This window comes from Choloepus didactylus, chromosome 7, assembly GCF_015220235.1.
Source record: "Choloepus didactylus isolate mChoDid1 chromosome 7, mChoDid1.pri, whole genome shotgun sequence".
NCBI classification, from domain to species: Eukaryota; Metazoa; Chordata; class Mammalia; order Pilosa; family Megalonychidae; genus Choloepus; species Choloepus didactylus.
Genome location: NC_051313.1, coordinates 14,512,770 through 14,533,059, shown reverse-complemented (window position 1 = coordinate 14,533,059; position 20,290 = coordinate 14,512,770).

Sequence of the window (20,290 nt, the reverse complement as noted above, 5' to 3'; positions counted from 1 at the left end):
TCCAATTTGTCCCTTTTTTTGTCCCCTTTAGCCCAGGCTGTTAGTGGTTCTGTTCATACAAGTTTCACAGAAAAAGTGTCAGTTTTGCATTTAGTACACAGGGCCAAACCATCAGACAGTAGGACTTTCCACAGATCCTTCCTGGATAACTGCATCTCCCATCCTGACTTCTATGGAAATTGCTGACTGGTACCATGTTCAGTTAAACCCTCACATGGAGCACTGTTCTCTGGGGACTCACTTTCTGGAAGTTCAGAATTTTCCAAACTATCAATCTCTGGGTTCTTTATGCCCAAAAGTTTACTTCTCAATTTATCCCTTTTCTCTGTCATTTTACTATAAGTTGCAAGAAGAAATCAGGTTGCATTTTCCACATTTAGCTTGGAAATCTCCCCAGCTAAATATCCAAGCTCATCACTTTCAAATTCTGCCTTACATCTGACATCAGAACTCAATTTCACCAAGTTCTCTGTCACTTTGAAACAAGAATTGCGTTTCTTCTGGTTTCTAATAACACCTTCATCATTTTCTTCTAAGGCCTCATCAGAAGTCCCTTTAGCTTCCATATTTCTACCAACATCTCTTCAAAGCAATCTAAGCCTTTTTTATCAAACCCACTACCCAATTCAAAAGCCATTTCCATGTTTTTGGTATTTGCAATAGCAGCACCCCACTCTCTTGGTACCAAAATCTGTTTTGAGTTTCCTAGGCTGCCCAAGCCATACCATGAAATGGGTTTCTGCTGGTTTGGATGTATCTTGGCCCCCAAAATGCCATGTTCCTTGATGCAATCTTGTGGAGTCAGAATATTAGTGTTGATTAGGTTGGAATCCTTTAATTGGGTGTTTCCATGGAGATGTGACTCAATCAACTGGGCAAGACCTTTGATTGGATAATTTCCATGGAGGTGTTACCCTACCCATTCAGGGTGGGTCTTAGTTGGCTCACTGGAGTCCTATAAAAAGAGTTCACAGATAGAAGGAGCTCGGAGCAGCTAAGAGTGACATTTTGGAGAGCAGCTGCAGCTTAGAGAGACATTTTAAAGATGGTCATTGGAAGCTGATGCTGACATTTTGGAGAATGCCAGTTTGAAATGCAACCTGGGAGCAAGCAGATGCCAGCTGTGTGCCTTTCCAGCTGACAGAGATTTTCCGGGTGCCAGTGGCCTTCCTTCGGTGAAGGTATACTTGTGTTGATGCCTTCATTTGGACATTTTCATGGCCTTCAGACTGTGGCTTTGTAGCCAAATCAACCCCCTTTGTGGAAGCCAATCCATTTCTGGTATTTTGCATGGCGGCAGCATTAGCAGACTGGAACAGAGTTGGCTTAAACAGTGGGAATTTATTTGCTCATGTTTGAGGCTGGGAACATGTCCAAATCAAGGCATCATCAAGGTGACGCTTTCTTCCGGAAAACTAGCTGCTGGCGATCCTTGGCTCTTCTGCCATATGGCAAGGCACATGGCGCATCTGCTGGTCTCTGTCTTCTCTGGGCTTCATTGCTTTCAGCTTCTTGCTCCTGTGACTTTCTCTTTCTCTGAATTTCATTGTCTTATAAAGGATTCTTGTAATCTGATTAAGACACTTCTTGACTGAGGTGGGTCACACTTTAACTGAAGTAGCCTCATCAAAAGGTTCCACTTAAAATGGGTTCACACACACAGGAATGGTTTAAATTTCAGAACATGTTTTTTCAGGCATATATACAGCTTCAAACCACCAAATGTACTATTAACTATAGTTGTACCATAGTCCATTGTTTACAATAGGGATCACTCTTTGTGTTGTACCATCTTATGTTGTTTTTACTTTAAAAATTTTTCTTCTGGTAACGTATATACAACCTACAATTTTTCCCTGTTAACCACATTCACATATATAATTCAGTGCTATTAATTACATTCACAATGTTGCACTACTATCACTACCCTCCGTTACCAAAACTTTACAATCAACCCTGAAACTCTGTACAGCTCAAGCATTAACTCCCTATTCCCAACCCCAGCTTGGCTCCTCGTAAGCATTACTCCAGATTCTGATTCTATGAGTTTGCTTTTTCTAATTATTTCTTATTAGTGAGATCATACAATATTTATCCTTTTGTGTTCGGCTTATTTCACTCAACATGATGTCTTTAAGTTTCATCCATGTTGTCGCATGTATCAGAGCTTCATTCTTTTTTACAGCTGAATAATATTCCATCGTGTGTATATACCACATTTTATTTATCCATTCATCAGTTGATGGACACTTGGGTTGCTTCCATCTTTTGGCAATTGTGAGTTATGCCACAATGAACATCACTGTGAAATATCTGTTTGAGTCCCTGCCTGATTTTAGTTCATTTGGGTATATACTTAGCAGTAAGGTTGCAGGTCATATGGTAATTCTATACCTTACTTTCTGAGGAACCACCAAACTTCCACAGTGGCTGCACCGTTTTCCATTGCCATCAGCAATGAGTGAGTGTTCCCATTTCTCCACATCCTCTCTGACATTTGTAATTTTTTGTTCTTTTAAGAGTAGCCGTTCTGGTGGGTGTGAAACGGTATCTCATTGTGGTTTTGATTTGCATTTCCCTGATAGCTTATGATGTTGAGCATCCTTCCATGTACTTTCTGACCATTTATATATTCTCTTTGGAGAAATGTCTATTCCAGTCTTTTGCCCATTTAAAAAAAATTGGGTTGTTATCTTTTTATGGTTGAGTTATAGGATTTCTTTATATATTCTGGATATTAAACCTTTTCAGATATGTGGTTTCCAAATACTTTCTCCCATTGTGTAGGTTACCTTTTCACTTCCACAATCAAGTCCTTTGATGCACAAAAGGAAAATATATCTTTTTAATTAAAGACTTGAAATAATGATACGTATCTCTTGGGGTTGATTTTAAGCACAGTGGGTATGATGGATTTTAAAATTTATAAGATTAATGAACCACATGAATTTATAGACTTGTCTAGTAAAATTGCACTTGTATAAATATAGAACTGCTTAGAAAGACTGAATTCAGACTTAGCCAGCAGAGGGCAGAAAAAAGCTGGTGCCAGTGGTGGGAACTCAGTGAAAAACAGGAAGATAAGGTGAGAAGGGCTGACTACTGGGATTCCCACAGGAAAAGATTCTTTTTCCATTTCTTTGAAAATTTGGGGAATTCTAGTTGTAGATGAGAGACTGCAAGGCGTTGCTGAGCCTTAGTTTACTGGTTGCATTTGCTTTTTGCAGATAGTGTTGTGAGAATTAGATTAAGTTTAGCTTTCCCACAGGGTGGGGGTAGCTCAGGGGAGTGGCAGAGGGTCAAGAAGCCAAGATATAATCGGTGGCTGGTCCTCCTGTTATCTGCCCACTGTCCTTGCAAGGTGGAGACTGGGGGTGGGGGTAGAGGTTCCTAAAATAGCTTCATAAGTTGTTACCAAACTAGCTCAGACTGGCTCTACAGCTTAAGAACAAAGGAAAGAGGAGTGGAGACCTGTTTCAAATGTTTCAAGTTTGCTCAGGAGACTTTTTTCAAATGTTTCCAATTTGGGAAGGCTGCATGTTTCAAATTTGCTCTGGCTTGTTAGGCTTGTGTAATAGAATGTAACCTCTGGAGTATCCAGCCACTGGAGAAACAGGGAAGAGATTTGCAGTTAGGTGTAGGGAATAAATAGTGCTGGGTGTATTGTTCTGTGTGCCAACCGCCCACATTTTGGTTGGGTGCCTGTTCTTGCAAGATCATGAATAAATTCTTTCCTTCTCCACAATCGGGTGAGCATTTATTCCTTTTAGGAATAGTGCTTGTTTCTCACAATGTCATCATTTGAGATTAAGTTTACTGAAAGCTTCTTCCAATGTTAATAATACTGTGAAATGGACTTACCCTTGTTTTTTGACCCTTTACATTTTGAAAATTTAAATATTAAAAGATTTTAGAATATTCTAACTTGTATAGGAATATCAAGTAGCTTGAAGGTTATCTTATAAGAAATAGATACTAATTAGAATTCAATAAATCATTGATGGATATTGGTTGCTTTTATTTTTCTTTCTTCAAAGGTTACTTATTTTGCTGGGTTGCAAGATACATGTATGAGATAAAAATTGGAAATTATAAAAATATTAACATTCAGCTGATTTTCAGTGTATGTCTACAGTACAACACAGTATGAAAGTCAAATTTACTTCCCCCTCCCTTGGTCTGTAACCTTTTACTTTCTCACTTTAATTCAGGGTATTAAGTGGATTTCATTATGAGATCCTTTTGGCCAATTTTCTTATTTAATGTTTGAAAGTTCTTATCCCATTGCAGGGCAATTATTCAGGAATTCAAGGCATCAACAAATAATAATAGGCTAAATAGTGTGTAGTTTTCATTTTTATTGGTTTTTCTCCCTTTTGTATTCTTTAAGATAATCCCCCCAAGATTTTACCCTTTTTAAAAACACAAAAATGATGTTACATCTAGTTATGCTTCTGTAACTTGCTGTTTTTCATTTAACCATGTATCGTGGGCATTTTTCCACATCAGCATGTTCTTCTTAATCAATACCAGTATGTACTTCTTAATCACATTTCAGATATTTTAAACCTTTGTCTGTTTTGAAGAAGCAAGAGTATTGAAAACTTATCCCAGGGACTGAAGTCAGATTGAATATTCTGCCTTGATAATGTAGAATCCATGCTATTTTATTCAGGGTTCTCCAGGGAAACAGAACTGACAGGATTTATATATAATGTAAATATTATGGAATTTATTAAAAGAATTGGCTCAGGCAACTATGGGGATTGGCAAGTCAGAATTCCATAGGGCAAGCCGCAGCTGGGAACGCTGATGAAGGTTTTGATGAATTCCCCAGGAGACGCTGACCAGCCGAAGTAGAGAGAGAAATTCTTTCTGACTGCTGAAATAATCAGTTGTCCCTTTAAGTACTTCAAATGATTGGGTGAGATGTCTCTCATTGTTGAAGGCAGTCTCCTCAGTTGATTGTAGATGTAACTAGCCATAGATGCAATCAACTGACTGGTGATCTAAATACATGAAATATCCTCACAGTAGCAATCTGGCCAGTGCTTGCTTGACCAAACAACTGGACACCATCACCTGGCCAAGTTGACACATGAACTTAACCATCACACATGCTTCCCAGCTGGTGAGGTCAGTGAACGGGTGATGTTTGTTCATGTGCTTTGGGAGGTTGTCTGCTGAGGTTATTGCAGTTATTTTATGTACTACTTAGAAATTGAAACCCTATGACATACTACTAAAGGAAAAGGTTTTTATCTGTAACACTGGACTGTAATTGTGTTTGTTAGGCCTTTCTCTTCCACTGTGTTGAGAATTTGCCTAGAGCTATTTGAAGACCAAAAGGTGCCAGAGCAGGCCTATTCTGGAAAAAAAGAGTATCATTTGGGGAGTATCAAGGCAGTGGATAGATTTTGGAGATTATAATCTCCACGAAGTAGCTCCCGGGAAGAAGTGAATTTGCCCAGTGCCGAGTCTCTGGTGCCTGGAACAGTATGTAATGCTGTAAGCAACCAAATAAAGCTTTGCTGAATGACTAGATTTCACCCTGCCTTTTATTATTTATTATTATTATTTTTAATTTGTAGACCTAACCTCCCCTCAACGTCTTTTGACCTTTTAATTCCTCAAGCTCCTTTCTTTCTGGCAAAGAAAGTGAATCTCTTAAATTGGGCCTCATTTCGGCTAGTATGGTGCCAAGCTGTCTCAACTTCCCTTCTCTCCAACTCCACTCTGGGGAGCTGGGCAGAGAAATATATCCTATCACAATCTGGGCTATATTGCTCTAAGAGTCTGAAAAAATAACTTTAAAGGCCATTTTGAGACCTGGGAACAGTAAAAAACATGTGAATTCAGGGAAACTATTTTTACACTGCAATAATTTCTTTTTGAAGCCTATTTATTGAGACATATGCCAATAGTGCAGTATGGTACAAGCTATGTGAAATAAACCTTACACAAATGTAGTATTTGTCTCTTTATTTTTCCTTCTTTCAACTCAACTGCCCCCAACTGAAATTAACAAACGGGTATAAAATTCTTGTTTGTACCTGGTTGGCTTGTTAGAGAAATACTGAGCAAAAGGCCTGTGATATTTCACAGTGCTGCCACCAGGTTTAAAGGAGCAAAATGCACGTAAAAAAATAAGCAAATATGAGATCCATAAGGGGGAAAAAATATTAACATACAAAATACTACAAATTAGCAACTTCTTTTGGATTTAATGCTGACTCTACTTGGGGAGTCCCAGAGGTCAGAAAATATTTTGCTAAATGGGTGCATGTTGTGTCTTGCTGGGAGGTACTTAGCCACACTTAGGTCATAAAGTGATATGTTTTGCCATTATTTTGTGGGGGATACACATTCAATTTTTAGGAAGAATTTAAAACTTTTTCTACCTCCACCTATAAGCTGCATTTTGAAATAAAAGCCTCCAGTTCAAAAATTCTATTCCAAAATTCTGTCATGTAAAGATTCTAGAAAATTTTACTCTAAAATAAGCAATTAAAATGATACACTGTGAAAGATGCTGAAGTATGAAAGCAGAATTCAGAGCCCCGTGTGAAGAAGAAAGCAATAATAACCCATGCAGATTAAATCCGTTAGGCTTTTGCTTTTATATAACAAAATCAAGGCATAAAATGTTTAATTGTTATTCCTTTTTTGTTCCCCAGGATTGGGATTTTGGGTTGCATTGCTGGGGGATAGAATGCCTGCAGGACGAATATCAGTGTAACTAACCTTCAGTTTCAGTTTGCATTGGGTGAGAGTAAAATTAAATAGGTAAGAAATGAGCCAGTCTTCAAAGAAACTTCTATGTTGCAGCAAAACTGCTAATGTGTTTCTCCCATCACAGCAGTGGGCAGCAACAGGACCTTTGACAAACAGTAAACCTTCCTGGCCAGTGAATACAGGTACATCCTAGCATAACACCAATTTGACAGCAAGTGTGCAAAACTCATCTGCAGCAAATAAAGGTAATACTTTAAAAGCAATCTGTGTTTCTGTGGGAGGAAAGTGAGAGGGGAGAGAGGGAAAGATGGGGGAAGGCAGGGAAGAATGAGAGAGAAACAGTGGGAGAGAGAGAAGAATGTTCAGGCAATTATAAATTAGTACAAAGGGTTTATTTAATTTATTTATTTTTACTCCATGCTGATTATTTTTTTTTAAATTTTAAGAAAAAGGGCAAGCACCAGCTTCCACCTTTCATTTTGGAAAGACAACAATCACTTGATGTTATGGATCATTAGTTGAAAATACATATAAATGAACTGAATATTAGCTGATCGGTTCCACTTTGATTGTGTTGAGTAGAACCCAAGTAGTCATTTTCCTGGGGATCACAGGTAATCTCAATGACAATGGCATTTTATTGAAATGGAAAGTACCCATAGTGATCACCAGTCCACAAACCTGTACTTTTCACTGTGGCAAAAATTTTCTTAGACAGTGAAGTAAAAAATTGTATCCTTTCTGTGAGGTTTAACTCTATTTTCCTAGGAAGATATTCAAATTTGGAGATTTACATTGGTCAGTTTGGATGAGGGATGCAAATATTTATTTAAGGAAAAAGTACATTTAATAAAATTTGTTTATTTTATCTTAGCTGGAAAACAAACAACCAAAAACCCTCCCAAAATGAAATAACATTTAAATAATCAAAAGAAAACCCCACTGTGAGTTGAGTAGGAGATCCTGTGGACTGGCTTTAACCCTCTCATTCTATGATTCTTTGATTTCTGCCTTGATGCCTCATTAATGAAAGTTAAATAACATTGCAAAGAAATAACAACATTCCTTCCACTATAAAATTCTACTGTCTTAGGCAATTCCTGAATTGCTTCATGTTTGATTTTAGTCCTTATGAAAAGTTCTATCAGGAAGGGACTGTTGCATAATCCAAGGCTCCATTTAAAACTAACCATTTAGGGTAAAAATAATAAAATCAGTATATTTATTTATCTGTCATGATCACCTCCCATAGTTAGCTTATTGCCAAATGATACAAACCTTAGGGGATTCAAACAAACTATTATAGTATTCTGGATAATAACCCAAGTGATATTCTTTAATAATGAGACAAAGTAAATTATAATGGCAACTGTGGCAAATTATTTTCAGCAGTCACTTTGTCTCCATCACCATGATTGGCTCTCTTACTTTCTAGAAGTGACTATGTGGCCTGACCAAAATGCCATCTCTCTATTTTCTTCCTGTATTTCTGAAGAAGATGCTTTCTTTTGCGCAGAGTATTGGATCAGGGGTTTGGTCCTGAGGTGACAGCATTTCTCCATTGCAGACTCCTCGTTCAATTACAGTCTGATTTTTTAAGCTGGAACTGACCTGAGAAATAAATCTAGTTTGAGTCCCTCTGTTTGCAGCTGAGAAGACAGAGCCTGAAGTCCTGGGACATGTCCCCTAAAGTCTTGCTGAAGATTGAAATATTCCGTATTTAATATATTAGTGTGTGTGGAAGGATTGCATTTGGTGACTTGATGTGTGTATGCTGTTGAAGAATATCAGTGATGAGAACTATAAACCTGCTTTGCTTTTTGGTGCCTGATGAAGGAGCTAACAATGGCAATTCATTTGGCTCCCATAGGAGGCATGCACAGAGTTGGAAGAATGGTTATGTAAAGCTAAAATGTACATGCATGATCTTGCACTGGCTGTCCATTTGCAGTGCTGTGCACTGCAATTTTGTGCAAGTCCACAATCAAGATGCTGGCAGGGCCACGCTCCCTCTGAAACCTGTTGGGGAGAATCATTCTTTTCCCCTGTGTTCCATTTTGCAAAAGCTGCTGGAATGTGCAATACCAGAAATGGATTGGCTTTTACAATGGGGGTTTATTAGTTCACACATTTACTGTTCTAAGGCCATGAAAATGTCCAAATTAAGGCATTAAGAGGTAGATACCTTCTCTGAGGAAAAGGCTGATGGCGCTCGGAACACCTCTGTTAGCTGGGAAGGCACATGGCTGCTGTCTGCTGGTCCTTTTCTCCCAGGTTGTGTTGCTTTCAGCTGCTGATTCCAGTGGCCTTCTCCTTAAGTGTCTGTGGGTTCTCACTTAGCTTCTCCAGGGCAAACTTTGGGCTTCATCTCTTAGCTTAGCATGTCCAAATGTCTGGGTCTGTGTTGGCTCTCTCCAAAATGTCTCTGGGCATTTTCTCTCTAAGCAGCTCTAAGCTCTCTTCAAAATGTCTCCGCCTTTTCTCTCTCAGAGAGGACACCAGTAATTAGTAAACTTAATTAGTAAACTAATTAAGACCGACCTTGAGTGGGCAGGGTCACATCTCCATGGAAATAATCTAATCAAAAGGTATCACCCACAATAGGTCTGCCCCCAGAAGAGTGGATTAAAAGAAGTGTCTTTTCTGGGGTTCATAATAGATTCAAACCAGCACACCCTTCCAGCCTCTGGTGTTTGCCAGCCATCCTTTGCATTCCTTGGCTTGTAGATGTACCGCTCCAGCTTCTGCCTTCCCCATCTTCACCTGCCTGCTCCCTATGCCTGCCTCTTCTTTCTTATGAGGACAATGAGGACACCAGTTGTATTGCATTAGGAGCCCACCCTACTCCTGTATGCCCTAAACTTCATGGACGTATTTCCATCTGCAATGACCCCATTTCCAAATAAGCTCACATGCTGAGGGACTGGGGGTTAGGACATCAACCTGTCTTTTTGGGGGCCACAGTTCAACCCCAAGCAACAGCCCTTGTTTCATGTCATCCAAGCCAATAACAGTGGTGCAGAGTGGTGAGGTCTCCAGAACTGGGGATCTACAACAGATTCCCTCTGGGGAAGTCCTCTGTTTAGGGGAACAAGGCAATTAACTGGTCCAAGGAGGTGCCTCAAATAAAAGAGAAGGTAAGGGGAGCTGGCTGTCAAGAAAAAGAGTTATTTGAAGGAAACCTGTTTTGAAGTATGTGATGAGGGTGTATTTCACAAGGGATCATAGCCAACTGTTTTTCCTTGCCAGGAAATATGATAAACAAATGAGTGTTAATTTGCACTAGAGGTTATAAATATCTGTGAGAGGAATTGATTGGAAGAGGACTGGGACGTTTCTATTTTTACTAATACTGTCTTGGATATCCATTCTTCTGGGATGCTGTTAGCAGAATGCTGCTGGTGTTTGTGGTAGTCAAAGACTCCTTAAAAAGAATGAGCAAAGACTCACTCACATCCCAGACCAGGATGCAATTCCTATTCACAGAAATCTGGGGAATGTGACTGCATTAACACATCAATGTTACTGATTTATGACAACAACAAGAGCAGGAGAAAAACTAATTTCTTTTTTGAAGATATGGGCTTCTCTGGTGGATGCAGTTTTGGATTTTGAAATTTAGAGATGAAAAGAAACTTTTGAAAATTTCCTTTATTTTATTGTATGTGTGCTTCGGCAAAATTCCAAAATAAGACAGTAATGTCCATTGCTGTTGTTATCTTTTGTCTTCTGTGTGTTGCCATTTCTGTGAAGGTTTCTAAATTTGGAATTGTTGGAGAGGAATCAATTTCCTGAGAAACTTAAGCTAGTATTAAAAATTCAATGTAAATGATTATTATTATAAGTTTTAAAATGTTTCATCCATGTTTACATTGTAAAAAAAAAAACATGGATAATTGACATTAGGTAATACAAAAACAATATTCAGAAAAATCAGAAGAACTACCAATGTAATGTTTAGATAAAGAGTCCAGAACTTCTCCAATAACTTCTATCTAAAAACATATCAAATGTAAAACAAAACTATAGCGTTTTGATTTTGAATAAATTTGGCTTTTATCCATGGCTGAAAAATCTCGTAAATGAGCCGACTGTCTTTAGTTTCCAGTTTTACATTTCTACTTTTTTCTATTCCCATTTGAGGGAAATTTCATTGCATTCTCTGAAGTGAACAGGAGATGGCAGTATCACTTCAGCTGTTCAATAAAGCAGCTCAAACGGATTCCTTCTTAAAGAGGGAGCTGATGGAAAGTAGAGTTATCGCAGCAGGTGCTACAATGCGTCTATCAAGAAGGGTACATAGGAAACAAATGTGAAATAAAACTGTTTAATGCCTCTGAATGCTGCAGATTTTTACGCGTATTTTCCAGTGTAATAGCCCCTTCCCTTGTAAAAATGAAATGAGTCAGATGTTGAGGTTTTTATGGGATTTAGAAAGCTCTGAATGTGTAACGAAGAGAATGGCTCTGCAGCTGTGAGACTTTTAATCTTTATTTTTTTATGGAGTAGTAACTTTCTAAGAAAGCTGGACACTCATCTTCCTTACTTCTTCTCAAACTTGTGCATAATGTAAAAATGATGAATAAGGAAACTGGGTCTCAAGTCAATAAAAATATGCATATGAACCGGAACGATTAATATCTATTTTGTTACAACTGTTGGTGCGGGAGAGGAGAGATTGGCTTGGCAAATTCATGGGCCGCAAGTCTGTGGAACTGTAACCCATAACCCACCTATATGACTGCTTGTTGAGCTGTATATCAAGAGATGACATCTTTCTGTATGTATGTTATATTTTACAGTAATGGAAATGGCTGAAGTTGTGGAACTGTGACACATGGCATACTTTGAAATTTGCTCTTTAACTACTTGTGGAATCTTACTTTGAAAGTTATCACTGTTGTGTATATATGTTAAAGTTCACAATAAAAAAAATAAAAAAAAAATTCTATCTTAGCTTCTCTCAGAGATTTTAACCAGCTATTGGAAGAATACCCAGAGAATCAAAATTTGTGGACTTTACCAAAAAAAAAAAAAAAAAAAAAAAGAGGAGAAAATGAAAGCCTAATGAGAAAACTTTCTTTGCTGCCTGTGTTAGGTCTTTAATCTGGTTAAGAAAGAAAAATTCAAAGGGTTGTTTTAATTTGGAGAATTGCATTCCTTTGTCTTCATTTAAAAATTCTGTATTCTTAGAAACCTTTTTTAGGAGATATTTCCCCAAACACCACACTTAAAATTTAGATTTATGTTGCTCACTTTCATTAACCTTGGGGCTTTAATTTCCTCATGTCTGCATATAATCTGCTTTGGGCAACTATTCTTTTTTTTCTTTTTTTCTCCATTTTGAAAAAGATTCCATAATGGCATAAATTTGACTTGTGTGTACTAAACAGAACATTTTATGAATATGCTAACTCTTTAATCATTAAAAGCCAAGGCTATCAAATACATAAATATGGCTTTTATGGCTTCACCAGAGACCCAAAGGTGAACCTGACATTTAGTCTACCACATGGCAGCTTATGTCCCTGGCAGGGTGACTGCATCAGAAATAATGACCTGAGTGTGAGTTTGAATAAATGAAAAGCATAGATGTTCAATCATAATGCAGCCAGAACTTTGTCCTGGGCTCCTGAAAGAGTGGGCATACCTATCTTTGAAAACCATTTCACCTTTCTTTTTCAGCATGCTGGATCTCCTCGTTAAACAGTTGTGAACACAGATGCTGGGACTGGTTTTCATCCTTTTTGCCAAACAAAGAACTTTAAAATGGGACTTGGGACAGAGACCCTTGGTGCGTTTGTCAGGCCAGCTGCTGGGCGTCAGATTGCTTGGTAGAGATTCTTATGGTGTGTCCACACTGATCCATTTTGTAGAGTGGATCGTTTTAAAAACGTTTATGGTGGTTGATCAGCGCCCACTGGCTTTATAGTCAGGGGCCTTGGGTCCTTCACCAGGTAGTGATAATAGGTCCACTGAGAAGTCATTTCACTTATATGAGCCTCAATTCTTCACCTCTGAAATAGGAATAATAATATTTGTTGTCTTAGTCTCCCGAGGCTGCCATAATAAAGTGCCACAAACTTAAGCACAGAAATTTATGGTGTCCCAGTTCTGGAGACTAGGAGTCTGAATCAAGGCGACAGCCGGGCCACGCATCCTTCGAGGTCTGTGGGGAAGAATCGGTTTCATGACTCCGCTGGTTTCTGGTGGTGGCTTGTTTGCAATCCACGGCCTCCTCCCGTCTCTCTCCCACTGGCTGTGTCCAAATGTCCTCTTCTTAGAAGTAAACCGGTCACATTGGATTAAGGGCCCTCCTTTCTCCAGCCTGAACCCATTTAACTTGCCAAATTCTATCTGTAACAAATCCAATTTCCAAATAAGGCCACATTCTTAGGTACCAGAGAGTAGAGCTCCCCAAATCTTTTGGGGGGACACAATTCAGTCTGCAACACCTGCCTTAGGGAGGTGTTGTGGGGATTTACTTAGATGATGTGTGTGACGTGCTTATCCCAGTGCCAAGAGCATCAAGTGGTTGTCATGATGATGATGCAGACATATCCACACAGATTTGCATATATGTAGGAATCTTAAAAAAACTACAAACAGATTACTTTTTCTTTGCAAAACCCTAACTTACATCAAGATAGTTTTAAGATCTGTTAAATCTCAGATATCCCCTAAGGAATAGATTACAACTTTTAGTTACACAGTGCTTGAGACAATATATTTGTGTAACCGTCTCAGAAAAGTTTTATAAATTGTTTCATAGGCAGGGCTTTATTAAGGTCCTAGTCCTAAGGGGTTCATAGAAGCAGGTCTAAAGATTATTTGGAAAGATTATGGAAAGCTCTTCTACCCAATGCCTGTCCAGACGTCTGCACTTGGCGTCAGCTCTGAACCGTGACTGTGTATCCGGGGATGGCAGCTTGCTGAGAGCTTTGGCCGTGGCCGTTTAGGTCTACTGCTCTGAGCATTTCCCAAACAGAGCATTGAGTTTTGTACTCTGCTTTCATCCTGAATGCTTAACACAATTGTTTTACTTTTTTTTTTCTGTAGAATTGTTGTTGTTACCTCAGAACAAAATGAGTTTAAATATTTCATTTAAATACTTCCAATGTCTAGGCCTTCTGCCTTGAAAGTTCTTTACCCTTGGGTCTGTTGTGTTTTCTTACAATTACAAATTAGGTTTTTAAACAATCAGGTCAGGTAATACTGTCCCTGAATCTGCATTCTCCACCCCCCCACCCCCGCTTTACTCATCTCCTCATGCCCCTCATTTCCACAGCCCTCAGGAGTTCCCAGGAGATAGGGAACTTGGTTCTTAAATGCTTTCTTCAATGGCTAATATGATTTGTTCAAAAGGTGCTTTACAAATGAGAAAATGAATCTGTACTATGTTCTATTTTGTGGGTTGGGAGACAAGCCCTGCCAAGTATGTTTAGGCCAAACTGGAGGCTCTTCATCTTGGAAAGGGGACAATTGGATAGTAAGACAGGAATCATGAGTAGCATAGATTAAGCAAACACAGTCTTATCCCCATTACCATTTAGGCTTATCTGTGAAAGAACAGCATAAAGCAGAAAGCTACTTTACATATTGAATAGATAACTGCTTACTCTGAGAGGGAATGCAGGCTGAAAAGAGAAAGGTTTGGGTAAGTGTAGAGGCAAGATGTAGAAAGAGTAGTTAAGGGAAGCAGTGCATTTTGAGCTCATTTCTAAACTTCAAGACAAATGTTAGCTGCCACTGTAATGGCTTCTCTGGCAAGACTGAGCCCTTCTACTGGCCTGGAAGGATCTGCTTTGACAGTAGGGTAGTTCTTATGTCCTCAGGAGCCGTAAGGAATAGAATATATCACAGTTTTCACTTTACAATCATTTGCTTGATTGGAGGCTTTGTCCTGAGCACCCTTCATCATGCTCATCGAGCAAAACCCCAACCTGGTGAAATACCACACTTCTGGTCCAGTCTATATCCCTGAAGCCAAACACCACTGCCAAAAAGCACCCAGCCAAGCCAGCTGGCTTCAGGTGGGATAGACAGGATGCAGGTGGTGGTGCCAGCATGGGGTTGCTCCCTCCTGATGGTTTCTATTTTCTCCTGATGAAATAGGGAAGCCAATTCATCAGCCAAAATGAGGAAGAGTATAGAAGCGATGGAGACTTGAGATGGGAGACCTCCAGCAGTGACAGAGTAGAGGCAAGATGTAGAAAGAGTAATTAAGGGAAGCAGTGAGATTTGAGCCCTTTTCTAAACTTTAAGATGAAAGTCCACTGCTACAACACATGGCAGCATGTGGACACAACGTGTGCTCCCACATCCTCTTCCACTAATGACCCCATTTCTTGATTCCCATTCACAGCAAAACTCCTCAAAAGAGTTGTCTATACTCTCTTTCTCCAGTTCTGTTACCAATCTGCCCTGAAACCACTCCAGTGAGATATTTGCTCTCAACATTCCTCTGAAACTTCTCTTGTCAAGGTCACTTGTGACTTACATGTCGTTAAATTTAATGGTTGGTTCTCAGTCCCCAACTTTCTTGACTTCACAGCAGCTTTTGGCAGTTGATCACCCCCTCCCGGTGAAACACATTCCTCACTTGTCTTCTAAGCCACTAGACCCTTCTGCTTTTGTTCCTGCTTCATTGGCTCCTCCTTCTCAATCTCCACTACCCATTTTTCCTCCTGTCCTTGACCTAAATATTGGGGGACTCCAGGTTTCAGTCCTGCATCTCTTCTTTTCCCTGTCCACACCCACTCTGTTGGTAATCTCATCCACATAGTTGTGCAGTTTCCAAATTTCTCCATCCCAGACCTTTCCCTGAACTCCAGATGCATATACCCAATTGCTCACTTAACATCTAATCAGCTTCTCTAACCAAACTTCTGGTCTTTCCTAAAGATTCTCCTTTCTCCTCTCCAGCAACTCTATCCTTCTAACTTCTCAGGCCACAGTCCTCTTTGCCTCCTCTCTTTCTCTCATACTCGATATTCAACCCTGCCAGAAAATTCTGCTGTTTCTGCCTTTAAAAAGTAGTCAGCATATGGTGATTTCTTACCACCTTCACAGCTTCCATTCTGGATCTTGGTCACCACCGTCCTGCACCTGGATAATTGCAGTAGCTTTCTAACCAGTGTCTCTGTTTCCATCTTTGACCCTGACAATCTGTACTCCAAACAGCAGCCAGAGTGAGCCTTTGAAAACTTACGTTAGATCATTTCACACCTCTGCTCAAAATCCTTTCAAGGGTTTTCATCTCATTCAGGGTAAAAGCCAGTCTCTCCATTGACCTCTAGGCCCTACCTGATTTGACTTTTGTTTCCTATATGGTCTTTCCTCCTACTTTCTTCCCTCACTCACTTCACTTTAGTCACGCTAGCCTATGTACTGTTCTCAACTTGAATTGAGATATGGAAGAGGAGGAGGAGCTGAGTATGTTGGGAAAAGAGAAGATCCTTCCAGGCAAAGGGAAATACACGTGTGAGAGCTTCCTCCTGTGGGAGGAAGGCTGGTGAGAAGAGGGGAGTAAAGAAGGCCTCGTTCCCTCATACCTGACCCCCATGATGACCATGTTCATAGCCACTGGGATTTGCAGGCCCAGCTCACCTCATTCAGACTATCTCTCTGGCTCCAAGTTAGACAATCCCAGGGAAGGACTTCAATGAGCCCTCTTGGGCCAGGGGACTAGTTGGAGGGGTGAAGCACTATGCCTGACCCAACTCAGGTCACTTCCTTACCCCTAAACTGATCGCTGTCATCAGGAAGCGGGAGTCTGCAAAAATAGGGGCAGCTACCTCTCAGGTTACATTTTAGAATAGTGGAAAGGCCTTCCCTGAAAGAATAGATGTCCACTATCATAACAGAGTTTGAGGGATTTGTTTTGTGTGTGTAGTCCAAAAATCAAGAGGTTGGTGACATACTATTCAAGGATATAAGGAGATGATGACACACTGCCTTTGAGGAGAAAAACCTTAGGAGACATTCCATGCATCAGCCAATGGCAAGTGAACTTTAAGAACAGTATTGTTTTAGTCAATTCTAGTTGACTGCTGCTCAATGTAGTAAACATCTTGCAAAATTCTCAGTGAAAGTAAGTCTGTTACATACTGCAGCTTGTGTTAGTGAGGCCTTATGGAATTAATAAGATCCGATGTGTCCTCACTAGAGGGAAGCAGTTTGATAGAAGATAGAAGCATGCAGAAACAGGTGTTACATGAAGTATGGTGATTGTGACTTGAGCTGGGAGTTGGAATTTTTCAGTAAGAGAGAGAAAGGTGACAAGGAAACCATCAGGAAAATGTTAGCACCGTTTTTTTTTCTTTCAAAATGTTTGCATCATCTTAGGAACCAGAACCAGACTTGTCCTAGTTATTTTCTATTTGCCTCTGTAAATCCGATCTCCACCATTATCCAAGTCTGTGGAGAGACTAGCTCAGGTGGCCTCTAGTAAGGTGCACCCCTTGTGCTCTACCAGGGAGAGGCACAAGCAGCATGGGGAAAGAGGGAGGTCAGGGGGTCTAGTTCCTGGCCCTCTCCCTGCTGGTTCATCATGGCCCATGGGTTTTTAGGATAGCCCCTACTCTCTCCAAGTCTTGGGGCTGCAACAGCTTTCTGCTATTGCTAGTCCTGGGATCCTACATCACCCCTTGTACCATCTCCAAACTTGGTTTACTTTTTTTGTAAACAATCCCTTTTTTCCACTCTACTCAGTTTGAGGCACAACCCCGTTCCTTCTAGGACTGAGAGAAGTTCACAGGGTTTGACGAAGCAAAAGAAGATGGAAGAGATGACGAATGGTTATATGGAGTTCGTGCAGAGGCCCAAAGACCAATCTGAGGAGAGTGAGGGTCTAATTCAAACGTCCAGCAGAGGACACTAGCACTCATGAAACTAGACACCAGCAAATAGAGAATAAAGAAGCCTGACGTCAGATTGTCCTGACCCATGGTGGTAGTCATAAAGGTGGAAAAATGAATTAGCTTACATTTTGGGGAACTTTACAGACTGATGATACCCTTTCTGCAAGGTTGATCTCCATTACAGTCAAAGGTTCATGGAAAGGTGATAGTAAATCACTTTTTCTATTTCCTTGGTATTTAAACCCTCCAGCCTTTAGTTATGTGCTGTGATTCAAATTCATGCATGATATTAATTTGTAAAGTAGGATTAACAAATGTATCACCAACAGTTCACCTGCATCAAGGGAATAGCCCAGGGAGACGTCTGGAGAAGAGCAATGAACAAGCACTTACTCAGCTGGGGGAATCCAGTATAAACAGGGTGATGAAATAACACAGTCTTCAAACCATGGCACAGGTTTTGAATGAGTGTGCATTGATATTACAGTTGTATTTGTGAATATGCACAGTGCTGGCATGTTGGACATAAAGAATGAATTATTGTGGAAATAGTAAGCATCCCCACCTGGGGAATTCCTGACATTCTCACAAGCATTGGGGATTACCAATTTAACAGGCAAGCCCTCAGTCTTGAGGCTTGCCCTTACGAAACTTATTCCCACAAAGGAGAAGCTAAGCCTACTTATGCCTACGAGTCACCCCCAGAGAACCTCTTTTGTTGCTCAGATGTGTTCTCACTCTCTAAGCCAACTCTTTAGGCAAACTCACTGGCCTTCCCCTTACATGGGACATGACTCCTAGGGGTGTAAATCTCCCTGGCAATGTGGGACATGACTCCTGGGGATGAACCTGGACCCAGCATCGTGGGATTGAGGAAGACTTCTTGGACAAAAATGGGAAGAGAAATGAAACAAAGTTTCCGTGGCTGAGAGATTTCAAATGGAGTCAAGAGGTCATTCTGGAGGCTGTTCTTATGCATTTTATAGATAACCCTTTTTAGTTTTTAGTGCATTGGAACAGCTAGAAGGAAATACCTGAAACTGTTGAACTGTAATCAGTAGCCTTGATTGATTCTTGAAGATGATTGTATAACTATAAAGCTTTTAGGATGTGACTGTGTAATTGTGAAAACCTTGTGACTGACACTCCCTTCATCCAGTTTATAGACAGATAAGTAAGAAAACAAAGACAAAAAATAAATAAATAATAAGAGGACTAAAGGGTATGAGATGTTTTGGGTGTTCTTTTTAAAATTTTTATTCTTATTTTATTTATTTATTTTTTTTGAGTAATGAAAGTGTTCAAAAATTGATTGTGGTGATGAATGCACAACTATATGATGATACCATGAGCCAATTGGATGATTATTTGGTATATGAATATATATCAATAAAATTGCACAAAAAAGAATGAATTATTGCAGTGTCTGTAATGTATTTTATGTATTGTTCTGTGATGTAACGTGTATCACCCACCAAAGGCTTCGCATGTTAAAATTGCAAGCATTAGTTGAATGAATGATAAAAATCTGTCTACTGGAAATGAGCACTAACTAGTGGCATACTAATAAGTTAACTCATCTGTTCTCAGTGTAAAGTTTTGCTTATTTAACTGATGGTTGTTGTTGTGATTGGACTCTATTACTTGACAGCAGTATTTATTTACTGAACCTATCAAAGAGATAAGTTGAGTCTCTGTGTACTCTACTAAAAGTTAATTGGTATGATTCCAGACACCTTTTGGATCTATCCCTAAATGAGTCACAGTCAGATCTATTAGTTTTTTAATCAGAAAAGACAGCTATTGTGCTTTGTGCATGTAAATACACAGGCAAATGCCAATATTGTGAAGTTACTGGTTGTTCCTAATTTAGATCCTGAGTTTCCTTGGCCACTTCTAACCTGAGCAAAGGTATAGATGACAGAGCAGTGAAAATCCAATGACTCTATTGGATGAATAAGTTACAGATACACCCCAGAGAGAAGATCACTACTGTCATCTTCATATATTTATGATTTTGCATACTAAGAATTTATTTTTAAGTTTAATTATTAGAATTTTATCAATGCCTCTATAATTGCATTTAAAGCTAATTTTGTTAAGCCAGATGCAAAAGAACAAACATTGTATGATTCCATTTATATGAAGTAACTAGAATAAGCAAATTCATAGAGACAGAAAGTAGATTACCAGAGGCCAGGGAGAGAGAAGAATGGGGAGTTAATGCATAATGGGTGCAAAGTTTCTATTTGGGTGATTGTTTTAGTTTCCTGGCTGCCAAAGCAAATACCATGCAATGGGTTGACTTAAACTATGGGAATTTATTGGCTCCTAGTTTTGAGGCTAGAAGTCCAAAATCAAGGCATCATCAAGGTGATGCTTTCTCCTCTAAGACTGGCATTCTGGACCTGGCTGCTGGTGATCCTTGGTCCTTGGCTTTTCTGTCACATGGCAATGCACATGGTGGCCTCTCCTGTCTTCTCCTTTCTCTTCCAGGTTCCATGAATTTTCAGCTTCTAGCTCTCCCCTCTGGCTTTCTCTCTCTCTCTGTGGCCTTCCTATAAGTCCTTCAGTAATAGGATTAAGACTCATTCAGATCCAGTTGGGCCCCACCTTAACTGGAAAGGTCCCACTTACAATGGGTTCACACCCACAGGGGTGGATTAAGTTTAACAACATATTTTTCTGGGGTT